Genomic DNA, 26,980 nt, shown 5'->3' with positions numbered 1-26,980 from the left:
TTCCTGGAGTTTTTTGCTGCAGTTTTGCTAAAATGCATTGGCAATGCCCCTTCAACCCACAGCTGTGTCATTAACCAGAATATATCACCCCAGCTTGTCCAGTTGTTTCAGAATCGACTGTTTAAAAGCCCTGGCTGGCCTGTCCTCATGCCCAAATGGCCTAAATGTGACAGATGCAACAGTGTTGCTTTTTGTTGTTGTTGTTGTTGTTGTTGGTTTTTTTACTTTTACATGCACAGACAGTAACCTTCACTTGCTGCAGTCATCAACAGGGCAGAGTGAAATTAAAAACATAACTGTTTATGTAATGGAAGGTGTAGAGAAACTGACCATATTTAGGGGGGTTTATAATGACAGAGAGGTGCAGATGATTCCAAAATGACTGAGAATTGTGTATCACATTTAGTATAATATTACAATAAAAACATCTAAAAAGCCACATATTTGCAAAACTCATCAAATATTAAAGATATTCTGACAAGAAATGAGTGTGAATAAATCAAATCAAATCAAATGTATTTGTATAGCGCTTTTTACAACTGATGTTGTCACAGAGCAGCTTCACAGAATTCCAGAAAAGACAAAAATACATAATTACACAGTATTAATTATTATTCCATAGTTTCTTGCTGTGATTCAGTCACCTTTGGAATCTGGCTTACATTATTAACTCTATTTGGCATATTGTATGCACTAAATGTAGTCAGCAATTAAGACTTAAGTCTCACTTGAGACTTGCAGATCCTCTCAGACTCAAGACTTAAGACTTGTGAAAATTCAGCCTGAGAAAAAAATAAAGCACAAATAAAATTGATTAAATTAGGAGCACCAACCTTAATATAGTAAACCAATAAATGCTTTTTGAAGCACTATAACCCTGCATTTAAAGGAAAAAGACAAAACAACCTGAAACAATTGGTTATCTATAATTTAGATATATTGCAAGTTTACAAGCTGTCCAAATGCTAATTTAGCTGAAATTGTCAGCTAATGTAGCTGAAGTTTTCGAAAGTTACAGATTACAGGATTAGCTACTAGCAACCTAGATTTGCTAGATAACACACTTGCTATACAAATTACTTTCTAGTTAGGGTCCCAACCGTCCCATAAAAGACGTGTTCTGTATTGAACTGAATTAGTACAGTGTAAATCTATGCGACAGAAATATAACAGGTTAGACAATTAAGACAGGGTGGTTTGTAAGTGACCGAAAGAAACCCTGCCACTCTCATTCTGTCTGTCTGTCACATTGTGTTCCAGGACTGGATTGCACCAGTTTCACGTATGTTTATGTTTAAGATTGGACTTGTTAGTCCAGCCTCAAACTATCCTTTTATTGAATTTGGTTGCACAAATCTGTCTCATAGGTCATATATCCCCCAACCCCCACCCAAAAAATACTCCACTATATATGGTAAAGTGCAAGGAATGTCTGCTTTTGTAACCCAAAATTGTTTGTAGTTACAGTATTTAATTATACAGAAATGGCAAAAAACATTTTACTACTTCAATCACTATGCAAATATGAGTGCAGTTAAACTACCACATGTAATCACATGCACTTCACCACTTCCCAGCACTGATGGATACACTGTAATTATTTTTACCTTAAAAGTAAAAGTGCATAATTTTAAAAGTTTATATAATGCAAACAGTAAAAACTGAGCAGTAAATAATATCTGCTATTTTATTTATAATAATAATAATAATAATACATACTATAAATAATATATGATAAACTGTTGTTTTGCACAGCCAGAATAAAATTCTTTAATGATAATCACATGTACCTACAAAACTGATCAAATCCAGGACTGTGTGTTTTCTTGTCGTAGTTTATGGGCCTATAGATACATGTCTGGTAATGGATTATTACGTGTGATTATGTATAGTATGGATATGACATCTCACAACCAAGTAGGCCTACATGGGCATTTTTATGTTATATCTCTAGACCCATTATATTTGTAATAGGTCCACAGTAGTTGGAGCTCTTCAGGGAGAAAAGAAACATAATAAATTAACAAATAAATGTTTAATAGGACATTTAACATATATTCTTATACAGGTCTTGAAATGGCTTGTGTTTGCTAACCAGTCTAAAATTCTGTCTCAATATGAAATCACTAACTTCAAAAGCTGTTTCATTTCAAGTAAATGTGCTGGAAACACAACAAAACAAAGCCTATTCCTGTCCAAGTATTTATGGGCTTCACAGTCCCTACAGACACGGTGCATACTATGGTAAAATTGAAAAACCATAGGTGTAATTGAGTAGTGTTCGGGTAGATATTGCAGTATAACAGGCCTTATGGCCACCCATTGTGTTAGCGGCCCAAAACAAATGCTGCAATCTCCCCTCCTTCTCTCGTCTCTCTCTCCCTCTCGCTGATATGCTGCTCTTGCGTCAGATAGATAAATCAATTATCCCACAGAGCCAGAACATCCCTCACTGGGCAAAAAACAAACCTTAACCTCATCCTCCAAAAGTAAAAAAATGACATCACATCCGTTCAGATAAATCTTTCACGATCGTCTGTTCAAAGATCGAGCGCGTTTTGCGTCAACGGTGGCTCATCCACTGCCGATGATTATGTAATGGCAGAATTCTCTCTCTCACACAGTCAAAACACAAATAATATGCTACAAGCAAGCTAATGTGATGTAATGAGGTTGAGTGAAAGTATGTCCACTATTATAATTTTACACCATATTATATATCATCAGCTGTTCAGCATGTCAACTACTACTGACAAATTACTACACTGGACAACACTTGCTGGTTTGAATGAATTATTTGGATACCAGTCTGTGTTAGTTTGCAGGCAGCAATGTTTATATTTTGACTTGTTTGTGATTCAAAGGATCCAGTGACATTCAAAGGAAAAATGCATACCAGACAAAATGTATCCGGTTTGGACATTTTTTTACAACAGGTTACCATAGAAGGGATTTTCAAAAACATCTTTCATTTTTCTCATAGGTGGAAATCACTTTAGTTCCTAACAGGGATAGGCCATCAGGAGATTCCCAGTGGGCCACTACATGTGTGGGCCACTGAGAGAGAGAAAGAGAGAAATGTATGGTTGTTTCTAATGTGGCCCTGTATCAAAGGAATGGAGACTGACCGGGACAAATGACTTGAATACTGGGTGCACATATCCAGACACATTAGTGACCCACTGCTTTGTTGTTGGGGATTTCTCTGTGGTTATAGTGGGCTGGTCTAGACAATCATCCAGAGCTGAACTTTATTCTCAGTGTAGCCCTGATTCCTAATATAGGCATGATGCTGTCTACAGAGAGTGTTTTTTTTTGTGTGTGTGTGTGTGTGTTTGTGAGAGAGAGAGAGAGAGAGAGAGAGAGAGAGAGAGAGACAGCAAGCGTGTGAGGTTGTTTGAGCATATTTTTAACAAAGACTCTACATTTCGATCCAAACATCCTCCTGCTGATGTGTTTGGTAATTTGTGCGCAGGTGAAGAAGGCACATGACTGATTTGCTTCGAGCAGCTCTCAGGTTTGAGACCTGGGCTTTGACTCTCAGTCATACGCTCTCTCATCTCTTCATAGCACCTGCACCTGTCCCCCAACCATCAATTAAATATGATGGCCCTCATAATCTTTCCCTTTAAACATAGTGGTGTACCTTGCTCAGAGCTGACCTTCATCAGAGCAAATTTACTCTCATTCATCCTTCCACTAACCACCATAACAATTTTAAAAATCATGGCTGTACTGGAAACAACATATTTTGTATTCAGGCTCCGAAGTGCTGCAACCTTCTAACTGTTGGCCTAGTCATTGAGAGACTGCAGGTTCAATCCTCTGTGATGCCACAGACACCAATGGTCAGGAGCATAACTCTCCCTGCTCTCTCTCTCTCTTTCACTCTGCATAGATAGGATGACAGCCTGTGCAGGTGTCTGTTGGCTAAAGTGACAGTATTTGCAGTTAGTGCTCTCCTCCAAGTGTGCTGAGCTGCCCAACCATGACAAAACAAAGAACCCTATAGTTGTTTAAATTGCTCTTAGGACAGTCTTGTATACTCTTTTAATGAAGAAACTGGTTCTATATAGAACCAAGAACACTCAAAGAATCCTTTGCATGATTAAACAGTTCTTTGCATCATAAAAGGGCACTTCAGATTGATGGAAAATGTGAAATGTGAAATGAATGTGCTATAGTTGGTTCTATAAAGAACCTTCATGAAAAGGGTTCTCTATGTCACCCAAAAGTGTTCTCCTATTTTCACAAGCTTGACACAACATTAGAAGCACCATACATATAGAACATATAGAACAATTTTCAAAAAGGTTCTATATAGAACCATGCACACAGCGCATTCTGAATCAGTCTGAGGAACGCTTTCATGGTGTGAAGAACTGTTGAATCATGCAAAAGGTTCATTGAGTGTTCATGGTTCCATATAGAACCATTCCCTTGAAAGATCATCTTTTTAAGAGTGTATGATGGATAAATGATGAATGTATGATAGAGAATCTGTTGTATGTGGTTCTTATAGAGCTTTCTATGTGGTTCGAAATAGCGCCAAAAAGAGTTTCACCACTTTTCACCACAAGTGGTGAAAGCCTTTGTGATGCTATATAGAACCATACAGAAGATCCTGTGATGGGCTGGCAAGCTCTCCAGGTTGTTTCCTTCTGCCCATTGGAATAAGCTCCTGCACCCCCTGCAACCCAGGAGGGTAAACAGTTTAGATGATGAATGAATGATAGAGAATCTGTTGCATGTGACCCCTTATAGAACCTTCTATATGGTTCTATTCAGCACCAAAAAGAGTTTTCCCACTGTAACAGGTCAAATAAGCTAATAACAGCTTTTTTATGATGATGTAAAACTCTTTTTATGAAGAGTGTAATTAAACATAATCCAAAATACACACATACACAATTAATAAGACTGATAGCAATAATAAGACCATGCACTGTCTGTACTGAATTGTGTCGTATCTGTGCTGAGCTGGAAGATGAGTGAATTAGATGAATTTGTTTAGGTGATTATGTTTTAAACGATGCTGTAGACTGAATAGATTTCCATATTTTACAGTCATTTTGTAATACAGTATGAGTTTCACCCCTATTCTCTAGATTTTCATTTGGTTGGAATGATTTTGAATGATTTTAGCAGCATTAGGTTCAGAAACAAGCTTTCTGGTGGTTCCTCTTACCTTCTATGCTAATAGAATGAAGAAAAGTGTGGGTATGTTTTGTTGACATAGCATATCGTTGCTGTCCAAAGAAAAACATGTATTTCCATTTAACTTTACAGGAGAGGGCAAAAATATTCTTTATTTTTCATGTAAGTCAATGGAATTATATTTTTTTTCTAAGCAATTTTGATTTTATTGGTCCATTCATCATGAAATTTTCAAACAATACATGGTTTTTCTTTGGATAGCGACAATATGCTCCACATCCCATAACCTGTTGTTAGCAAGCCTGATTTCCACAGCCTCACTTTTGGATTTTTGAACACTCACATAGACATATGACATATACAATAATGTGCGAAAGTCAGAGACCACCATTATTTATTTAATTTACAGTCAGAATGGCCATTAAGTAGTTATTCATAGTTCATAGCTTGGAGTTATTCAGATGTTATTCATATTTCTGAGATTACATAAAATAATCAACTTGCATATGGAAAGGGAAAGTCCAAGGAACATATGTGAAAAACAAGAGTTTTCAAAAATAAAGTTCGGAGCTGGTGGATGTTAGACAACTTGCGCTCCTCCTCCTTCAACTTGAGGATGCCCCACAGGTGCTCAATTGGGTTAGGTCTGGATACGTATTTGGCCAGTCCATCACCTTTATTTTCAGCAAGGCAGTTGTCATCTTGGAGGTGTGTTAGGGGTTGTTATCAAGCTGGACAACTGCTATGCGGTGCAGTTTCCGAAGGAAGGGGATCATGCTCCGCTTCATACCAGCAGAGTGAGTGTGAGTACCAGCAGCACTCACACAGCTCCAGACCATGATGCTACCACCACCATGCTTGACTGTAGGCCACCACACATGCTGGACACCATCTGAGCCAAACAATTTATCTTGGTCTCGTCAGACCGCAGGACATGGTTCCAGTAATCCATATTCTTGGATTGCTTGTCTTCCGCAAACTGTTTGTGGGCTTTCTTGTGCATCAGCTTCAGAAGAGGCTTCCTTCTGGGATGATAGCCATGCAGACCAACTTGATGCATTGTGTGGCACATGGTCTGAGCACTGACAGGCTGACCTCCCACTTCTTCAACTTCTGCAGCAATGCTAGCAGCACTCATGCATCTATTTTTTGAAGGCAACCTCTGGATATGACGCTGAACATGTGGACATTGCCAGCTGTAATGGTTGAGGACAGTAAATCTATACTGTTATACAAGATGTACACTGGCTACTTCAAGGTAGATCCAAGTTTAATTTCTATATTGTTGTCCCATTAAATGACATAATAAAAAAATGCAGAAATGTGAGGGGTGTACTCACTTTTGTGAGATACTGCATTTAGTTTTTATTTATTTATTTATTTATTCATTTGAAATCACCAATTAACAAGAGTCAGCCATCATGGTTAACTGGTTAACTGACACCGTTCACAATCCAACAACAAAGCATCTACAGTACATCCTATGGCGAAGTAAATGAAATCAAACTATAATCAATTTACTACAACAGCAACAGACACATATAGAGATCCACTTCCCTGCACTCCTAAAAAAGTCAAAACTGTGCTGTAACTCCTTCCTGATTTTCTGGCTGTGGAAGTAAAAAGGCCGACTGACTCTGACCCCAAGGACTTTGTGGCTTTGTTTTTTTCTTCGAGGTCTATTATTAGAGGTGCTGGATCGATATGGCTTGGAAGGTGTTTCAGAGAAAACAAACTAAAAGGACACTGAGAGATGTGTGGCTGAAACACACATGCAGATGAGACCCATCAAAAAGGTCCTGATCCATACTGGTTTCCTGTGGTGATCTTGTTCTGAATCAATGTGCCTGCTGCCAACCAACCGAGCGGGTTTAACACCGTACCGACATAGCCTGTTTTAAAAATTCACTAAAGAGCCCCCCAAACCCCCCCCCCCCTCTCTCTATCTCTCTCTCTTTCTGAGAAAATGTATGAGCCATATGTTCAGTGGAAGCATATGTGAATCTTTAATAACTTTCCAAGACATGCTCCGTGCAAGATAAAGCTGCTTTTGCTGCAAATGATACAATCAGTACTTCTACACAGAATATCAGGCAGATGGAGACAGAAACCTGCACAGCATAACATACGCTGGATTCATGGGTGATCTTTAGCACATGTAAACAGATGTAAAGCTTGCAAACTGGCTACTCTTAGGTTGTAGAAGTGTGTAAAAATTTGGCCTGACCATTCTATCAGTCATCACAGAAGAAAAAACATGTTATTACTTTTCACTCAGACCAGCATGAAAAATTATGATAAAAGTTCAATACTAAGCATTAAATCCAATTGATTTGGGCAAAGAAAAAAAAATTGAAAATTTTGCCATGCTTTTGTCATTTTTTGGACATAAATGTAGTTCATTACATGATTACACACTGAATTTTGTAAATATGTAACTACATTTAAATAATATAGTAAAATAAATCATTAATAACTTAAGCTTCTAAGTTAAAGGGGAATTCAACCAATTTTTTGCAAAATTCACAAGATGTAAGCAAAATCATTCAGAGTGGTTTGATGTGAATTGTGGCATTTTTCAAAGTTTTTAATGCTCCTAAAAGCTACATCACAGAAAACTATTACACAGTATATGCTCCCTGGTCTCTCAGGCATTGTTTTATGATGGGTGATGCAAAGTTTTTGGCCTAAAATTGATAAAACTACATTTATGCTTGACCAGTAAATGCAGGGCAAAACAGTCCCCAAAGAAAACCATTACCATTATTTTTCCATTATCAAAATAACATATAACATCTCAGAAGACACATATAGGTTTAGGGATCATTTTGAAAATCATGTAAAATTGCGATGCCTGCTTTACCACCACCGTAAAGACAATGTAAGTTCATCACATCAAACCTCTGAACAACTTTGTTTACATCTCAAACACTAAATTGTGCAGAAAAATTGGTGGAATTGTCCTAATAACACAGCAGACAGTCCCAAAATTTGTAGAACAACCAGACAGTCTACTGCTGGGAGTCTCTTGCTAGGTAAAATAAAGTGACTCGATCAGTAAATTGCAGGGGATGCTTTGACACGCAAGTGCTTTCAGAGTAAATTAAGAGTTATCAACGATGCTGCATGTTAAAGCTCCAGCGTGAGGCTAATAGCGCTGTCCCCTCCCCTCTGCCTCAGCACAGCCAATGTTAAAGGAGACAGGCGCATTACAGCTATGACAGGCCGCGTAAGTGTGGGTCAGAGAACTGATGTGCCAAGCGCAATGTGGCACAGATGGCAGGCTGCACTTAGTGCCTCAATGTTTAGGGACGATACACACGCCCAGTGTGAAATTAACTAGAGCTGACTCCATTAATAACAGAAGAGAAGTGAGCTCATGTTCCCCCTGCCTCTATTTTTTGGCTGATAAGCAGGTCAGTGTGTGTGTAAGAGAGAGAGAAAGAGAGAGAATGTTAGTGAGGGAGGAATGACACAAAGGAGGGATCAACATTTTGGTTGTAAACATGGACGATCTATGATGTTCACAGAGAAAATAAAACTAACCTGTCAGTAACATGACAATCATTTCATATAAGTGCCACTGTTAAGAGTTATTTAGTAAGTGATTTATATTTATCACTTAAATTGGAAAATATTGCTAAAAACTGCATTTGAAACAGCTTATTAAAACAAAGTAAGATCTTCAATAACACCAAATAAATGGCCATGCCTATTACTAATGATAATAATAATAGGGTACAATGACTGTATCCCACACACATCAACATGATAAGCATTAACCACGTTATTATTTTGCAGATGTGTGTGCAAATTGACATATAGGAATAGTTTATCCAGTCATGAAATAACTAGTCATCAAATTTGCATTGTTCAAAGTTTATGTTACTGACACCATCCAAAAAATACAGCTAGGGTAGAAGCATCACATACGCTGCAAAAATACATTATTTAAAAATGTTATTTTAGGAAAACAATCACACTACACAATCACATCAAGAGACATTTTGTTTAATTCTTTCTAGTTCTTGTAATTTAAGTTCAGTCAGTGGAGGATGCGGTGCACTCACTGCTTACCTCAAATAAACACAGCCATGGGCTAATGAGCCGCTGAGCTCCCTATGGAAACATGGGGTGCTGGTAGGCTTGCACATGATTTCATGCACTACAGCGGATTCTTCATTTGCGCTTAAATCTTCACTTGTTTCCATGTCGTGAATTAGATGCAGAGAAGCTCATGTCAGTAAAGGTGGTCAAATTTGCATTCTTTTTATGCAACTTTGATAAATACGTTTTTTTTTTGCTTTCTGAGTTTGAGAAACTGATAGGTGTCATTTGCAGTATTAAATAACTCGACTGCCATGAGTTTGAACAGAATTATGTGTGTATCATTAGTAGATGTAAAGCCAGCCGAAAGCTCTAATTTGATTTAAATTTTTAATAAAGTTAATTTGGGACTTTAACATGTCTTTATGATAACATTTAGATTAAGATGCATTTAAAGGTATTTAATATTTTAATCATGATAGAGTTCAGGATTACCAGGTCATTCTGTATTGCTAATATAAAGGTAATACCTAAACCTGTAAGTTCTACAAATTTCTGACTTATGATTTTATGAACTTCAAAGCTGTTTATCTTAAAGCCACAATATGTGAGATTTGGGGACCTCTCTGGTGAAAAACAACAAGTGCAGCCACATTTTATGATGTTAGCTGTGCTTTGCAACCCTTCCCCGAGCAGATGAATCTCATTATTGTGAGTGCATATTGGAAGAGTATTCAAGGACATATCGCTGCTGTCAGAACAAATCCTCATACCTCCATTTTTGTAGTTTTTAAGTTTTGACATAACTTGAAAATGTTTATTGTTCTTTATATTTTTGTGTTTCGTGATGAACAGACAAAAAGAAATGGCCCAAAATGACATGCAAAAAAGTCAGTTTCCACTGATTTACATTAAAAGTAAAGCATCTTTTTCCTTCTATAGTAAAATGATCATTTTGGAGATATGGAGGTTTTGCTCTGACAGCAGCAATATTTTAACATGACTTACTAATGCTACTCTTTTCAATTTAACCAAATAAACTTAAATAGTGCAGCTAGCACATATTTATTTTGAGTTCAACTAACACACTACAGTGTATCTCAAATGTAGTCAGTCAGCAAAGACACGTTTAGTGTCTGAAGTTTGCTTCTTTAGTTTTGCACTTGAGCTATGAATCTAATATAGCATTACACAAACTGCATGACTTAATAATCCCATACTGTATGTGTGTAAACCATTTCAAATTTTAAATAATCTCTTTATGTGGTTTCTGATACTATATGACACATTTATCTATACGCATACATGGACAAAACTACAGATAAAATTGCTTCATGATGGCTGCTATTGCTGTTTGTAGCTTTGCTACATTCTATGTCTGTTATGCTAAATATTCACTCATGGATTGGAGATGGGAACCAACTTTGTGAGTAGAAGGGTGCTGGTACAATCCCCTGAAACAACAGCATGTGACTGAAGTGCCTTTGAGCAAGGCACCTAAACCCTGACTGCTACCTGGGTGCTGCAGTTAGGGTTGCCTGCCACTTCAGGCAAGTGTGCTCACTGTCCCCTAGTGTGTGTTCAGTAGTGTGTTTCACTGCATGGGTGGGTTAGATTGTGGAGGTGAAATTTCCCCATTGTGGAGCAAATAAGGGTCACTTAATAATAATAAAAATTTTGCCTGCATTTTGCATGAAACTAGTTGGAGGAGTTCATGACATTACATGTTAACTACATAGCTTTGTAGCTCCACTGCAAGAACTAAAACTGAACTTTCCAAAAATAGTTTGGTGAGCTATTGCTTTGAAAGACTGGTAGAACCTTAAAGAGCATTACTGAGGAGAATACATTTATCCAGTGGTAGCTTTTTGTGGACTGTTGTGTTCTGAGTCAGCTGAAGCATGGAACATCACAAGAATTACCATAGCACCCTGTGTGACTATGAAGCAGAAACTACAGTTTGGTCTAACTTTTGATTTTAAGGGGCTGCATGAACATAACTGTACTAAAACTGTCAAACATTAGTCTATGACCAAGCAACTAGATGAAATTTCCCAGGATCAAATTATATATAAACCTTCCACATTGTTTAACAGGATAGAGGTGCTGTGCAGAATAACTAATGAAGGCCTAAAGCGTTACGTATTCTAGAAATGCCCTGTGTTTGCCTAAAAACTTTCTCTGGGAGGGAGTCATGCTGTGGCCATACTTAAGTTTGCAATCAATTATTGGCCTCTGGAGTAAACTAGAGGGAAAAAAGGTAGCTAACCCCAGGACATTCAAGTCTCCAGGCAAGCGCCTAATTGAAAATACATTACACCAAAAGACAATGGTCTTTGTGTATAGGCCGACGTTGATTTAGACTGTTTTAAAGCCCAGAACAAAAGCAATTTAAAAAGGTGGCAAACATCCTTTGTGCCACACTAATTTGTGCCCATATCTCCTGGAGAGTTAAACCCAAATATAAAGGGATGTAAATAATTGAGCACATCGCTTTTGGTGGGGACGGCCCGAGCATTTTTAGGAGGCTATTCTCTATTTAGTGTTTAGTAAAAACGCTGAGACTAATATGATTTTATATCGCTGAGCCAAGGCAAATGACAGTCCGTGCGAAACCAATCTCTCTGACAGGATTTAACAGGGCTGTGTGAGACACTCACACAAAAAAAAGCACACACACATACAAACAAACTAGCCTTTTGGACTCCACTGCTGTCTTCGACCATTAAAGCGCGTTGCAGATGCTTCTATGACAAGCTGAGGTCATTTCTTTCCAGAGAGAACAAATATAATCAGGCCTGCGAAACCTAAAGTAGAACTCTTGTAGCCACAGTGGGTGTGAAAGATGACATGCAGTGAGGTGCATGAAGATTAGACTCAGTCCACTGCTGTTGTCAATGCTGGTATTACATCACATTTAGACACAAGCCACTGTCAGTGACCAGGACATTCATGTTCGCGTCTTGATTTTTGCTTTGATTTATACATCTGTCAAATATGTTAGTTAACATAATTTCATGTGAAGACGTGGAATAAAAACAGTATTTGTTGAATCTAAGGGTAAAATTGGGAGATGTAATTGGTTTGTATTCAGTATTGTATTCATTACTGTATTATGTCTTCAACACTTCAATTATGTTTAACTGTGTTAATGAAACTGGCTAACAGACACATATAACTTAGTAACATCATCATAAAAGTGATACAGCATTGTGTTTACGAATTATGTATTCCAAAGGATGGAAATAAAAATAGAACATTGAAGGCCCTAAAACAGAGCCCTGCGGTACACCATATTGCACTCATTACTCATCAGCTAGAATACTATAATTGCTTAAATGTATTCTGTTTGTTTATGTATTCACTAATTTGCTATTATTTCTTATTATGTTTACAAGTGAACTTTAATTTTAATTTAACTGTATACATTTCTGTAACTGTATTGTTTGCATATATCAGTCATACTTACTATTAAAAAACAACATAATCAAAAACAAACAATCCTCTGTGTAAGCAAGTTTCAAAGTTGGTGAATGCCACATTACTTCTAGTACAGTGATATACCAGTTTAATGAGGAAGCATTCTGAATTTTATATATATATATATATATATATATATATATATATATATATATATATATATATATATATATGTATATAGTACAAGCTAGTTTTAAGAACCAATATTTATTTATTTATTTATTATTTTTCAGGAATGAAGGAATGAAAAAAAAATGTCAGCGACAGTCCTACAATAATCAGAATCTAGGATGTTTACTTACTTGACAGTTAATCCAATCAAACATCATGGTAAGAATGTTTGATATCTGGTGTTGGGGAAACTAAGCTGTTTAAACTCACATGCTTATTAGCATTCACTGTGTTTTTCGAAGGAAAAGAAATGCAGCTGGTTAACTAAGAAGATACAAGGAGCCTCGAAACAGAGAGAACGGAGGAGGCCTTTTGACTAATTTGATTAACTGCAGGCCGTGCTCACCTGCAGTAAATGAGATTTTAGCAAAAACAGCCCTTTTGCCTCTGCGGCTTTGTTTTCAGGTTATTTATTAGTGGTCTGGTAGTGCAGTGGGCCAGAGAAGGCCAGTATTCATATGGAGAAAGTGCTGTTTGTGCTTAAGACAGTAATTAATCCACAGTTCCATCAGGGGAACAGAGCGGAATACTGCTCTGCTGACAGCCCACTCATTTACACTGCTGTTTCTACTGCCTCTGCATGCACTAATTACATTTAAATTAGACCTGGAAAGAAATGGCACGAGGAAGAGAACAAGGACTAATACACTGTTTGGTTTTAGCTCGATCGCTCTCTGTTTCCTTCTCTCCCTCTCTCTCTCTCTCTCTCTCTCTCTCACCCCCTCTCTCACCATTTCTCTCTTTCTCACCTTTTCTATCTCCCATTTTCTTTTTTCTTCCCTTTCTCATTTTCTTCCTCTCTCTCTCTCTCCCCATCCTCTTCTTTCACAATTTCTATCTCTCTCAAACATTTCTCTTTCACCTTTCCTATTTCAGTCTTTCTCTCTGTCCTCTTTCTCCATCTCTCTTTCACTCTTTAAATTTCCCTTTCTTTCTCTTTCCCCTGTCGCAGTCACTCTCTTCCTCTCCCTCCCTCCTCTTTCCAACTCTCATCCTCTCCCTCTCTCCCACTTTAATGCCTTCTCGCTCGTTTCCCTTCTCTCAACATCCCTTTTTACCCTTTCTATCATCTTCCTCATTCTCTCTCTAGCTCTTTTAAGCCCTCATTCTCATTGTATCTTTTGTACCCCCCCCCTCTCCCCTGTTTTTCACTTTTTCTCTCTGACTGAATCTTTCTCTCCTCTCTCTGTCTCACTGTCTCTCTCTCTCTCTTCTCTGTCCTTTCTTCTCATTCTCTCATTTCACAGCTCATCCACCTTTCCTCCCCCCTTCTCTTGCTTTTCTCATTTCGTCAGGCTCCTGCTAACTGTGCCTGGTTCTGTCAGGTAGTAATTTGGGAGGATACATATGTTGGGACATGCGGTGGAAGAGACGATAGCAGAGAGAGTGGACAGGAAAGGAGAGGAAAAAAGAAAGCAAGAGAGCCTGGAAGGAAAGATAATGAAGGGAAAACACGGAAAAGCAATAGTCCTAACACCATTGCCCAGCTGCGCTGAAGTAAACCACTCGCTGCTCTGAGTTCAGCTATCAGTGTTTGGATGAACAAAGAAAGAATAAAGACTGTGTGTGTGTGTGTTTGTGTGTGTGTGTGTGTGTGTGTGTGTGTGTGTGTGTGTGTGTGTGTGTGTGTGTGTGTGTGTCTGTGTGTGTGTTTGTGTTTGTGTCTGTGTGTGTGTGTTTGTGTTTGTGAGCCAAGCTGGCAGGAGCCTAAAAGAACTCTGAGGGGATTCAGCCTCTGTCCAAGCTTCATCACTACCAGTCCGTCATCGCGTCCTAATCGCCAAGGCAACATCAACACAGATACAACAGAAGATTGCATTGCAAGAGTTGCACCGCATCATTACCACCAAAACTGCATCATCCATAGCAACACTGCAACATTACCAGAAACACAGCCACATTATCATAATCATATCTCTCTAAAGTTAATCCAATGGGCCGTGTCTGTCTAAACCTCCTTCTGTCTCGTCCTCGCTGCTCTAAAGATATACACCAACGGGACCAACCTTAATAAACTCTAACATTCTAATGCTTGCTGTTCTTAGAACGTTCAGAAAATGATCCATCAAGAAAAACTGCTACATGACTCAGTGAGAAGACTCTTTCAACAATCAAACATAGGTATGGCCCACCAAAGTTTGTCTGGTCAGTGTACCTAACAAACCTAACAAACACCAGCACCACCATCAAATACTGATACTAACAATCACCAACAAGCATCAACAAACACCGACCATACGTATTATGCCTATTTTCAACATTTATAATTTTATTTTAGTCTACTAGAACAAATTTACATGCTTCACTGTTCAAGCTACACTGCTTCATGTTACAAAAACACATTATTCTTCTCATACTGTACATCTCTATTCACCGTCTATCTGAAACACTGTTTAAGCCTCTGTGTCTTAAAGCCCCACCTCCCGATGAGCCCAGTGTGCTCTGACTGGTCAGCCTGCGCAAACTATTCTGATCGGTCGACTGTCAGAGTGGTTCTACCCCTGCACATTTTGCCCTTGTCTTGCAGTCTGTGGACAGAATATTCTCTCCTGAACAGCTATAAACACAGCTGTGACTATTTAGCATTATTTATTATTATTTCATATTATTTCAAATTGTAAAGTATTATGACTTTATTTTCAAATATCGGTACCGTACGACTTTTTAACTCAAAATATTACAATTTTATTCTCAAAATGTCATACCGTATGACTTTTTATCTTGAAATATTATGACTTTATTTTCAAAATATCGGTACCGTACGACTTTTTAACTCAAAATGTTACGATTTTATTCTCAAAATGTCATACCGTACGACTTTTTATCTTGAAATATTATGACTTTATTTTCAAAATATCCTACAGTACAACTTTTATCTTGAAATATTGTGAATTTATTGTCACAATATTATGACTTTATTCTCAATGTCATACTGTATGACTTTTTATCTCGAAATATATAGGACATTATTTTTAACGTCAATTATATTTTTTTTCATTTTTTAACAGTGGCCCTAAAACGCTGTTGTAAAAAAAAAAGAACTATACAATGCACTAAAGGAAAGGGAAAAAATGTATAATAGGTCCCCTTTAACAAGGACCAACAAACACCGACACAAACTACAGACACTAACAAACGTCACAAAAACCCCTCCCAGACTTATATTGTTCCACACTTCTCTCCCAGACTAGCACTGTTCTGGAATATTCCACTCGTTCACACCATTCTGGAGTGGTGTTCTCCCATTCACACTGTTCTACAATGTCCTTTCTCAATTACACTGTTCCAGAAGGTTCTCTTGATCCACATATTTCTAGAACGTTCTCTTCCTATTCACAATAGTTTAGTTGGTTGGTAAGTTTTAGGTCTAAATATTCTAAAACAGTTGCCAACATTGTAATGTTCTTTGGTGTGTGTTGGGTCAGTATGCTATGGCCTGAAGACGTATCATTTATCCATTTACTTACATCCAAATTAGATCCCAAACAGAAGAGCACTTCATGATATGGTCATGTAAAAACATCTAAATACTGTGACTTTTACAGACTGATCAAATCTCGATCAGATAAATCACCCATAACCCCCCCAGCAAAGAGCCCACAGACAGCACTGCAGGCAGACTCAGCTTCACTCTGGAAAATTCATTAGAAAGCAAGTGAGTAGAGGGGCTTAGGAAGGCCTGCCTGGTTTAAATGCTTTACAAGGTGCTCATGGAGAAAACACAGAGCTGTGACTCTTTCCTACTCTCATTCATTCACTTCTTTTAAAAAGTTTGGGGACACACTGCCTTCTTTTGAAATTTTCAATGTTATTTTCACTGCTCAGTTTGCTGTAGGGCTGCACCCAACAGCTATTTACATACTCAGTTATACTCAATTAATCGGTCCTTTATGGTTTTGATCAATTGATTAGTAATCTGGAAAAGAAATACTGCAGTTTAGTTTGTTAAGAAGTAAACATTTCACATTGTACAAACACCTCCCAGACTTATATTGTTCTAGACTTCTCTCCCAGACTAGCACTGTTCTGGAATATTCTCCTCGTTCACACCATTTTTGTGGTGGTGTTCTCCCATTCACACTGTTCTACAATGTCCTTTCTCAATCACACTGTTCCAGAATGTTCTCTTGATCCACAGTTTTTCTAGAACCATCTCATTCTATTCATCTGACAAATTCAAAACACGAGGATAACTAGATTTTGGCACAGTTTTCTTCCAAACATAAAAACTACCATATTTAAATTAAAAAAGAAAAAAAGCCATTTTAAGGTAAAAGAACAAAACAAACAAAAAAGTCCAACACATTAGTCAAAATTTCAGGTAGGTTGGTAGGTTGACTCTAAATAAGTTTGCATTGAACTTCTTTCTGCTCTGATGACAAAGCAAGGACGAATTTCAGCATGGTCGGCAATATCATGTAGTCAAAACACACAGAAACAGCCTGAACATCAGCAGTGCAATGTCCCAAAGCATCCTCGCCACACGGGAAAAAAAAATTCATCTATGAGAGGGAAAGAAAAAGACGGGTTTCTGTCCATTCTCCCACTGTGAGAAAACAACCCAATGCTATGGGTCTGAAAGGATGTGTAGCTGTCAAGAGTCCCTCACTGAGCATTTGAAGATTAAATATAGAAGCTGTTGGCGTTCTCAGAATAGACTGAGCACCCCAGAGCCCAGACCTCAACATCCCTGAATGTGTTTGGGATTACTTTGATACTTGGATAAAATGCAACCAACTTCTCAGACTGAACTTTGGAAATGTGGAAAAATATCCCTGCAGATTTAAATGAAGAACTGAAAGTACATCCCCTGAAAAGAGTAGGAGCTGTAATAAAGGCAAAGGGTGGACACACTAAATACAGTTAATGTTTGGTAGTACAACCCCAATTCCAATGAAGTTCAGACCTTGTGTAAAACATAAATAAAAACAGAATAAGATGATTTGCAAATCCTTTTCAACCTATATTCAATTGAATACACTACAAAGACAAGATATTTAATGTTCAAACAGATCAACTTTATTGTTTTTTGCAAATATTCACTCATTTTGAATTTGATGCCTACAACACGTTCCAAAGAAGTTGGGATAGGGGCTTGTTTACCACTGTGTTACATCACCTTTCCTTTTAACAACACTCAATAAGTGTTTGGGAATTGAGGACACAAATTGTTGAAGCTTTGTAGGTGAAATTCTTTCCATTCTTGCTTGATGTACAACTTCAGTTGCTCAACAGTCCGGGGTCTCCGTTGTCATATTTTGCACTTCATAATGCGCCACTCATTTTCAATGGGAGACAGGTCTGGACTGCAGGCAGGCCAGTCTAGTACCCGCACTCTTTCACTACAAAGCCACACTGTTGTAACACGTCCAGAATGTGGCTTGGCATTGTCTTGCTGAAATAAGCAGGGATGTCCCTAAAAAAGACGTTGCTTGGATGGCAGCATATGTTGATCCAAAACCTGGATGTACCTTTCAGCATTAATGGTGTCTTCACAGATGTGCAAGTTACACTTGGGCACTAACACACCCCCACACCATCAGAGATGCTGGCTTTTGAACTTTGTGCTGATAACAGTCTGGACAGTCCTTTTCCTCTTTGGCCCGGAGGACACGACGTCCATGATTTCTATAAACAATTTGAAATGTGGACTCGTCAGACCACAGGACACTTTTCCACTTTGCGTCAGTCCGTTGCAGAATGATGTCGGTTTTTAATGCAGTGCCGCCTGAGGGATCAAAGGTCAAAGGCATTCAATGTTGGTTTTCTGCCTTGCCGCTTACTTGCAGAGATTTCTCCAGATTCTCTGAATCTTTTGATGATATTATGGACTGTAGATGATGAAACCCCTAAAGTCCTTGCAATTGAAAGATGAGAAACGTTGTTCTTAAACTGTTGGACTATTTGTTCACGCAGTTGTTCACAAAGTGGTGAACCTCGCCCCATCCTAGCTTGTGAATGACTGAGCCTTTCAGGGATGCTCCCTTTCTACCCAATCATAACACTCACCTGTTTCCAATTAACCTGTTCACCTGTGGAATGTTCCAAACAGGTGTTTTTTGAGCATTCCTCAACTTTCCCAGTCTTTTTTTGCTCCTGTCCCAACTTCTTTTGAACATGTTACAGGCATCAAATTCAAAATGAGTGAATATTTGCAAAGACAATAAAGTTTATCCGTTTGAACATTGAATATCTTGTCTTTGTAGTGTATTCAATTTAATATAGGTTGAAAAGGATTTGCAAATCACCGTATTCTGTTTTTATTTATGTTTTACACAACGTCCCAACTTCACTGGAATTGGGGTTGTAGTAGTTGAAGCTTTTGTGTAATGTTCTGTTTATGCCTGTTTCACCTATTTCTCCCATTTCTGAAAATGTATGTTTTCTGCTTTTTCACCAGGCGAGTATTTAATGGCTAAAAATTACATAAATGAAGGACCACTCATTTTGGTACTGAGCATGGGGAGTGCATATGTCACTAAGCAAAATTAATCAATAACAAAATACATAGTGTTTTATTATTGACATTAGTGGTAATGTTTATTAATTGCTGTTACTTAGCCTTAATAACATGGCTAATTTTCGACCCATAGCAATGTGGAACTAGCTACATATGTAAGAACTGGTTAAACAGTTTCTCATCAAGCAGCTATACAAAGTCATCACTCGCAGGAATCTGTGAGTAAGCTTTCAATAAATACAGATATATATTTGGGGTTACTTCCTGCTTTTGAATCAATGACCAAGTTGTCAATATTTTATTTATTTATTTATTTGTCTATTTATTTATCTAATTATTTATTTATTTATCAGTCATAAAGTTTGTATATAAAACAATATAATAACAATAACAATAACAATTGTATAATAACAATATAAACATCTACTGGCTGGTTGCCCATTTGCAGTAAATCTATAGGGATGCAGAGAATAAGGTAGTTTACAGTTGCAGCCACAGAACTTTATTAGTTGTAAAAATGTCTAATTTCATCCAATTAAAGTATGTGAATTAAAGTAAGTTGGTAACACTTTGGAAATGTGGAAAGGTCATTTGTAGATGATTAATAAACTCTTAACAAAGTACCAGTAATACATCAACAACCTATCAGTGAAGTAGCTGTAGTGAAGTAGTTGAACACACTGGAGTAAAGATCTTGTAGATGTTCTGTTGATACATTACTTACGTTAAGCAGATGTATTGTTAATATGTCACTTCCATTACACAAAACCTAACCTTACCCAAAACCTAACCCTGGCCCTAATCCTAACCCTAACCTTAACCTCAACCCAGAACCTAATCCTGACCCTCATATGTTCATATCCTCTTACTGAGAGTCTGTTGAGTCTTTGTTTCATCTAACCCTGCATATTTGAACATTTATACAGGTTATGCCAAAATAAATTAGAAATGATTATGCATTTAAATGCTCATCAATATTAAACAATTCAACTTTTATCTCTTATCATGGACATATTTATCATCTATATAGCCTAGCAGATTGGGAAGAGCTTCTTGCCAAAAGCCAAAGATCTGCACAGCTGAAGGCTAATTACCTCTAACGTGCTTCTGGTTTTTAACAAGACTCACAGATACTTACAGCATGAAGGCGATGTTTTACCTTAACGAGACCTAGTAAATACACGAACATACAATAACTCTAATAACTCTAATTATCTCTTAACTGGGAGGACAGTGACTGATCTTTGCATGAAGAGCGTGTTTTGTCAAGTGTTAGGTCCAGTGGTGCCTTGTGGTCAGCCTGTATTCACAGAAAGAGCCAGGCTTTCTATTTAGCCTTAAACAGCCAGCTTCATTGCAGCCACACACAGAGGCCAGGCTAAGAGCTGGGCCAGTTCACATAGAGACTGTAGCCACTGCCATTACACACTGTCAATCCCCCTTACTCTCATCTCAATTTACCTCTCTCCTGCAGTCTCTCTCTTTGCCATGCTCTTTCTCCCTCTCTCTCTTTCTTCCTCTTATTTTCTTTCATCCTCCCTCTAGCACTTTCCCATCTCGCTCTCTTTCTCTCTTTGCCCTTCTGTTGTTCTCTTTCTCCTCATCATCCTTCCACCCCCCATTTACTAGGAACCCTCCACACTCGTTTTATGGTTTGTGCTTCATACTTCAGACATTTGGAGGTCGATAGCTACAGCCTTCTCAAGAGCCAATTACTTAAGCATCCCCCAAAGCTGAGGCCTGCAGGGTCGTAGAAGATGCTGCCATGTCGCTCTGGCTTGACAGCAGTTTGACAAGAGGAGAACATTCTCAAATGATGGGCATGTTTGGGAGGCATTCTAGAACAGTGGGAATGGGAAAACCATTCTAGAACAGTCTGTATGACGGAGAAGATTTTAAGCTGTATGAATGAGACAGAATATAGTTTAGATTAGTGTAAACATGCAAAACAGTCTAGAACATCATGAATGATGGACAATATTTGAGAACAGTTTGAATTGGGAGAACATTCTAGTACAGTATGAATGAATAAAGCATTCTAGTACAATGCAAATGGAGAAAACAGTATGAATAAGATAAACATTTTAGAATAGTATGATTGGGAAAAGCATTCTAGAGCAAAGCAATTTGGGGAAAAGTTCTAGAACAGCATGAATAGGGAGAACATTCTAGAGCAGTACAAATGGGGGAAACATTCTAAACACCATGAATGGATAAAATGTTCTACAACAGTGTGAATGGGGAAAAATTCTAGAAAAGTATGAATAGGAAGAACATTTTAGAGCAGTAAAAAGCAGGAACCATTCTAGAACAATGTGAATGGGGAAAACATAGACCAGTGTCAATGAGAAGAACATTCTATAGATAACAAATTCTAGAACAGTGAGTGAAAGGGATATTCTGGCTTTCTTGCTATCAGTATATGGTGCAAGACTATTATGAAACATTTAAAAGCAATAAAACATTGTTTTTATAAATGTTGACTCACTTGTTCACCTACAGTAAGGCATCTTGTAGCAGCTTGGTTTTGTACTTGTACTCAAGTTTGATGTAGTGTTTTTTGTTTGTTGTGCCATTAGCCATGCTGTTCTCGCTCCAGTATATTGTCCTTGTCACCAGCAGAGGCTAACATTAGCTTAGTGAGCAGACTAAGTCAGCTCCACACACCACAATGCAGACTCAATATCCGCAAGTTAGGCAGAAACAAACTGAGTGGGTGAAGTCAGGTTGCTGAAATTGCAGTGATAAAAAGAGGGAATCTAACCTGTTCTGCGGTGTGTTGAGCTAAGTTATTAGCCTGCCAAGCGACTGTTCACATAATCCGCTTGAGGTTGATTTCCTTAGCATTCTTCAACATTTGGCACCTATGGCTTAACATTTAAATGGGTAATGAGTCAAAGATTTTGCTAATTTATTTTCTGATTATTAATATTGGAGTCTGAACTTTTCGAAACTGGAATGCAAGTGGGCTTTTACAATTTGCATAATCATGTAAAGGTTTAGAGATGCTATGCCATTTTAGTAGCTTCCTGGGCACAATAGTAATTTAGTCATTTATTAATTTAACATTTTTTATGTTACCTCTGTTTGAAGAAATATCTACAGATGTGATTAAAATTCAACAGATAATCAAACATATAAATAAAAAACATACATAAATGCACTTAGTCAAGCAGAATTTTAGTCAAGCAGGAAGGCTATGAATGATTAGTTGACAAGTCAACTTAGAGGGGATCATCAGAACTTCCATTGCATTCAAAAAGAAGCTGTGGGATAGCTGGCTAATGTGGGGTTTCAATTGGGAATATGTTTACAATCACATTTACTGAGAACACATAAAGCTGCATTCTTAGGCTTTACTCTTGTTTTTTGGCACCTGGAACCAGTACGCATAAATAAACAAGAAAACTCAATAAACATCCACAAAAGAACAGCAAGAACTTTACAAGCAATTCTTGCCTAAACACATTCTGAAGATGTAGCCTAGTTAGAGATGCAAAGATGCCCTTTGAGAAGTCTCAGGTGTTTCATGATCACTCCATAAGAACAGGCAGCTACTATTGTGTTGCTTTGCCTTGCAACATTTCCCTGATTACCTCTGATTATTGTTGGGTAGGTGTTTCAAATAAGTGCCATTTGCATAGACCCTCTACACAAGGTGTGGATTTAAATGTCAGCTAGAGAAGTCCACGTCTTTCTTTGGCTGGATGTCTAGCATTGAAGCTCTTCCCACTGTCTATTCGTCTGGCGGCTGCATTTCTACTGTAATTTTTCAATCAGAATTTGAGGAGAAGTGTGACATTTTAATGTGGTTGTTCTGATTCTGGGTCTCTGTCTGCTCAACTGGAACACTCTCTTTTGAATGTTAAACAGATTTTCTCGTCTCTTCAGTAATACAATTCCTGCCTGGATCATTAAAAAGGTGCACGCTGCCCTGATTGCAGTGCAAACAGTATTTATCGCACAGCTCCACTGTGGTGCTAGCAAAATGTTTGTCTGACCACTGCAGCCTTATTTTAAGTCACATCATGACTCTCTGTAGCACACTAAAGTATTTTGCTATACATTTCAAGAAGTTCTAACCAACAGCCTGGGAATTTGGTGGTGTAGTGCTTGTGCCAGTTTTTCTCAAATCAAGAATAGACATTTTCAGACTTGTCTTGGTCTCATCCCCATTAATCTCACCTAGTTTAGTCTCTGACCTTGAGCAAGAGCAGCTACTGTTTAAAAATATAAATATTTAGTGGCATTTTCTTTCTTTTAACTGTTGTCAATGCACACTCACTAGCATTGAAGAAACACTGCATGAGTTGACATGAGGATGCAGAATTGCCTTATGAAGCTGAGAAATCTTCACATCTGACTAAATTTAAAAAGAACTTTTAATCAATATTTATAAGACACTGTGTTTATAAGTACTAGAGGAAATATTTAATTAAGCTTACTTGACAAATCCAGGTAGCTTTTCTTTATTTTGCTATTCTACACTTTTGGTACCATTTTCACAAGAATTAGAACAACAAAACTTTGCAGAACCATAGACTATAGCGCAAAAGTGCTTTTGGGCCTGATTGAATGTATGTTTTTCATACAGCATTCTTTCAAATGCATTTTTTTCTCCCCTTAGGAAATCTAACGAATGTCAGAAAGGATATCAAACTGCCCCTCAGGGGCATTCCATACAGACTCACATACACACTAGCACATGTATACATACACATGAAAAATAATAGCATAGACACTATAGCAACAGCCTAGCCACACTGTAGCAGCCACCTTGGATAACACAGCAATGGCCTAGTAACCAACTGTGACAACATAGCAACAGCTAGCAACTACCTAGGATAAAAGAGCAACACCTAGAAACCACCTGAGACAAGATAGCAACACCTAGCAACCACCTGGGACAGCATAGCAACTCCTAGCAACCATCTGGGATAGCATAGCAACACTTAGCAACTACCTGGGATAACATAGCAACACCTTAGCAACCACCTAGGATAACAGTGGCTCTGTTATACCGACTTAAAGTCCACTTCACCTTGTAGTTTTGATTAGCGTGGATTAAGTTATTATATGTAGTTTTTTTGCATGTGAGAAAAAATGTGAATTCCTGACATTGAAACAAAGGAAATGAGGCAAAGCACAGACTCTAACTTGTCTATACAATCCATTACAGAACTATAAAATTAATTATGTAATCAGGTCATTTCATTTAAACAGTACAGCAGAATGAAAGCAATGATCCTAAGTGTTAAATCTGTTGTCTGAAGTGAATCTGGGGGGATAGCTCACTTTTAAATGATTCCAGTGGACAATTTGAAAAGGCTAAGAAATTTGAGCTGGAAGCAGTTAACCTTATCAAACTAAGCGTCTTGCCAAATTCCATTCCTTTTGGAGAATTTGATGATGGCCTCTAAACTCAGGTAACTCTGCCACCCTTGGAATTATGGCACATGCCCTATTTTCTGTTTTCCTCTCTCTCAAGTAGCTTCTGCTGCATGTCAGGCCACCATGAATAATATGTTCTTAGTGACTTGCATGGTTAAATTAAAGTATAAATAAAAAACAAATAAATAAATAAATAAGCTTAGTATATGCTAAAGGTAGCTCTAACAGTGAAGCTCTATTTGTGCATGTCCAATCTTATTTTGATTCGCTACAAATAGAAAACACACACTACATTTACTATCCACACAAACATAGCTTAGCTGTGCTAGGTCAAAATTAATTATCCAAGTTGTTAAGCATACAGCAGCTGTTGTAAACAAATACAAATACATTTTCATATCAAACAACGTTTCCGTGATCCCGCAGCTTGGAGATGCAATCCACCACTTGTTTACTAACACATTTTATGGCTGTGGTGGCCAAGCTGATGGAGCTACAGATGGGGATGGCAGAGCTGGGACTGCTCCTCCAGCCTGCAGCTTACAACCTATTCGCTCTGGGGCATATTGATAGAACAGATTTAAATGGCATTTTCACTCTCACCATGTACATTTTTGCTGATGATTGTAAAGTCGTTATATTTTGACCGTGCAACAGTGACCTTATTCATAATTAAAATTATGAAACTATAACAAATGCTGAGCGTCGAGTACGTGCCTTTAATAAAACAGCAAATCAACATTAAGGCTGTTCCAAGAATGGCTCCAAGAATTGTTCCATGCTTTTTTAGTAGTAGTAGTAGTAGCAGCAGCAGTAGTAATAGTAGTATATTAGTAGAAGTAGTAGTAGCAGCAGTAGCAGTAGTAGCAGTAGTAGTAGTAGTACTCTATTAATAGTAGTAGTAGTATAAATGTATATTAGTGGTAATATTAGTAGCAGTCATAGTAGTAGCAGTAGTAGTAGTACTATATTTGAAGTAGTAATATATTAGCAGTGGCAATAGTGTAGTACTTGTAGCAGTAGCAGCAGTAGTACTATATTAGTAGTAGTAGTAGCAGTAGTGGTAGTAGTAGTATTAGCAGCAGTAATAGTATATTAGTAGTAGTTGTAGCAGTAGTATACTACTAGTAGCAGTAGCAGCAGTAGTACTATATTAGTAGTAGTAGTAGTAGTAGTAGTAGCAGCAGCAGGAGTAGTAGTATATTAGTAGTAGTAATAGTAGTATTAAATAAATTATCACTGTTACTTTACGCTAAAATAGATTTTCAACATTGCAAAATGCCCTAAAGTTTCTCTGATACTGATGTAGAAGAGCATCATAAATGTAATACAGTACCGAAAGCAACCTGCACAAGCCTGCTCCTCCAAAAGTTTCTTTAGCTGATGTTGATGTCTCTGCTGCTTTTTCCTTAAAAGCCATTTCTAGATGAGACAAGCTCATAGCGCGAGAGGAATTTTTTTATTTCCACCCAGCTGGTCACTTTAAGCTCTAGGAAGGGTCCTGAAGCCGGCCATGGGGTCAGGAAACCTCTTCTGGTACAGAGCAAAGCATTTGCAAAAGCTCTGCACCACCAGACAGCGTGTATTTCAAACGCTACATTTGCAATGAAGAAATCAAAGCATTTTACCATTGCTCCATGAAGACATACTGCCACACTTTCAATTACCCAATTAGTACATTCAAATTAAATAGATGAACTGATTTGATTAGCCAGAGTCAACATGAGATCAGGATAAAGGCCATATGGAAATTTCACCACCTGAGAATATTAGTATCTCCGTCCAGTTGCTGTTAACCATCAGAGTTAAGTGAAGCCTGTCCGCCTTCATCTTTTTCAGCATCGGCGCCATCCCTGTCCCAGACAGCTTCACAATTTACCAGACCAGTGGAGCTCAACCTTATGACCCCACTGACCTCTGCTTCACTTTCAGCCCTGCATACTGCCTGCAGCCCCTGGGGCTGAATATCTGGGCTAAGCCGAGGCTAAAGCCAGCCTCGGTTAGACCTCCTTTTCAAGCCTCATCCATCCATTAAGCACAAAATCTCTGATGAAGGCTCATTCTAATTTCATGGAGATAATCTGTGAAATAATCATCCACTCAACTCATTTAACAATGGAAGAGAACTGATGGCTATGCTTATTGGACCATAATTGGACAATTCATTATTTTCTTCCCATTTAGCTTGGGCAAAAGAATAGCTATGAGAAACAGGGGGGAAAGCTAGGATTTAATTGACTTTTGATAGACTTTAGATTGTTTTGATTAACTTCT

The 26,980-nt window shown here is 37.9% G+C and overlaps 1 protein-coding gene across 1 annotated transcript in view; it reads right to left on the bottom strand.

Annotated features, from left to right (window-relative positions):
- The window catches only part of cd276 (CD276 molecule), a 141,602-nt gene that overhangs the window by 66,026 nt on the left and 48,596 nt on the right, over positions 1-26,980 (bottom strand). The window lies entirely within an intron of this gene.

Source organism: Pygocentrus nattereri, chromosome 7, assembly GCF_015220715.1.
Source record: "Pygocentrus nattereri isolate fPygNat1 chromosome 7, fPygNat1.pri, whole genome shotgun sequence".
In the NCBI taxonomy this organism is placed as follows: Eukaryota; Metazoa; Chordata; class Actinopteri; order Characiformes; family Serrasalmidae; genus Pygocentrus; species Pygocentrus nattereri.
This window is presented reverse-complemented; position numbering and strand designations above follow the sequence as displayed.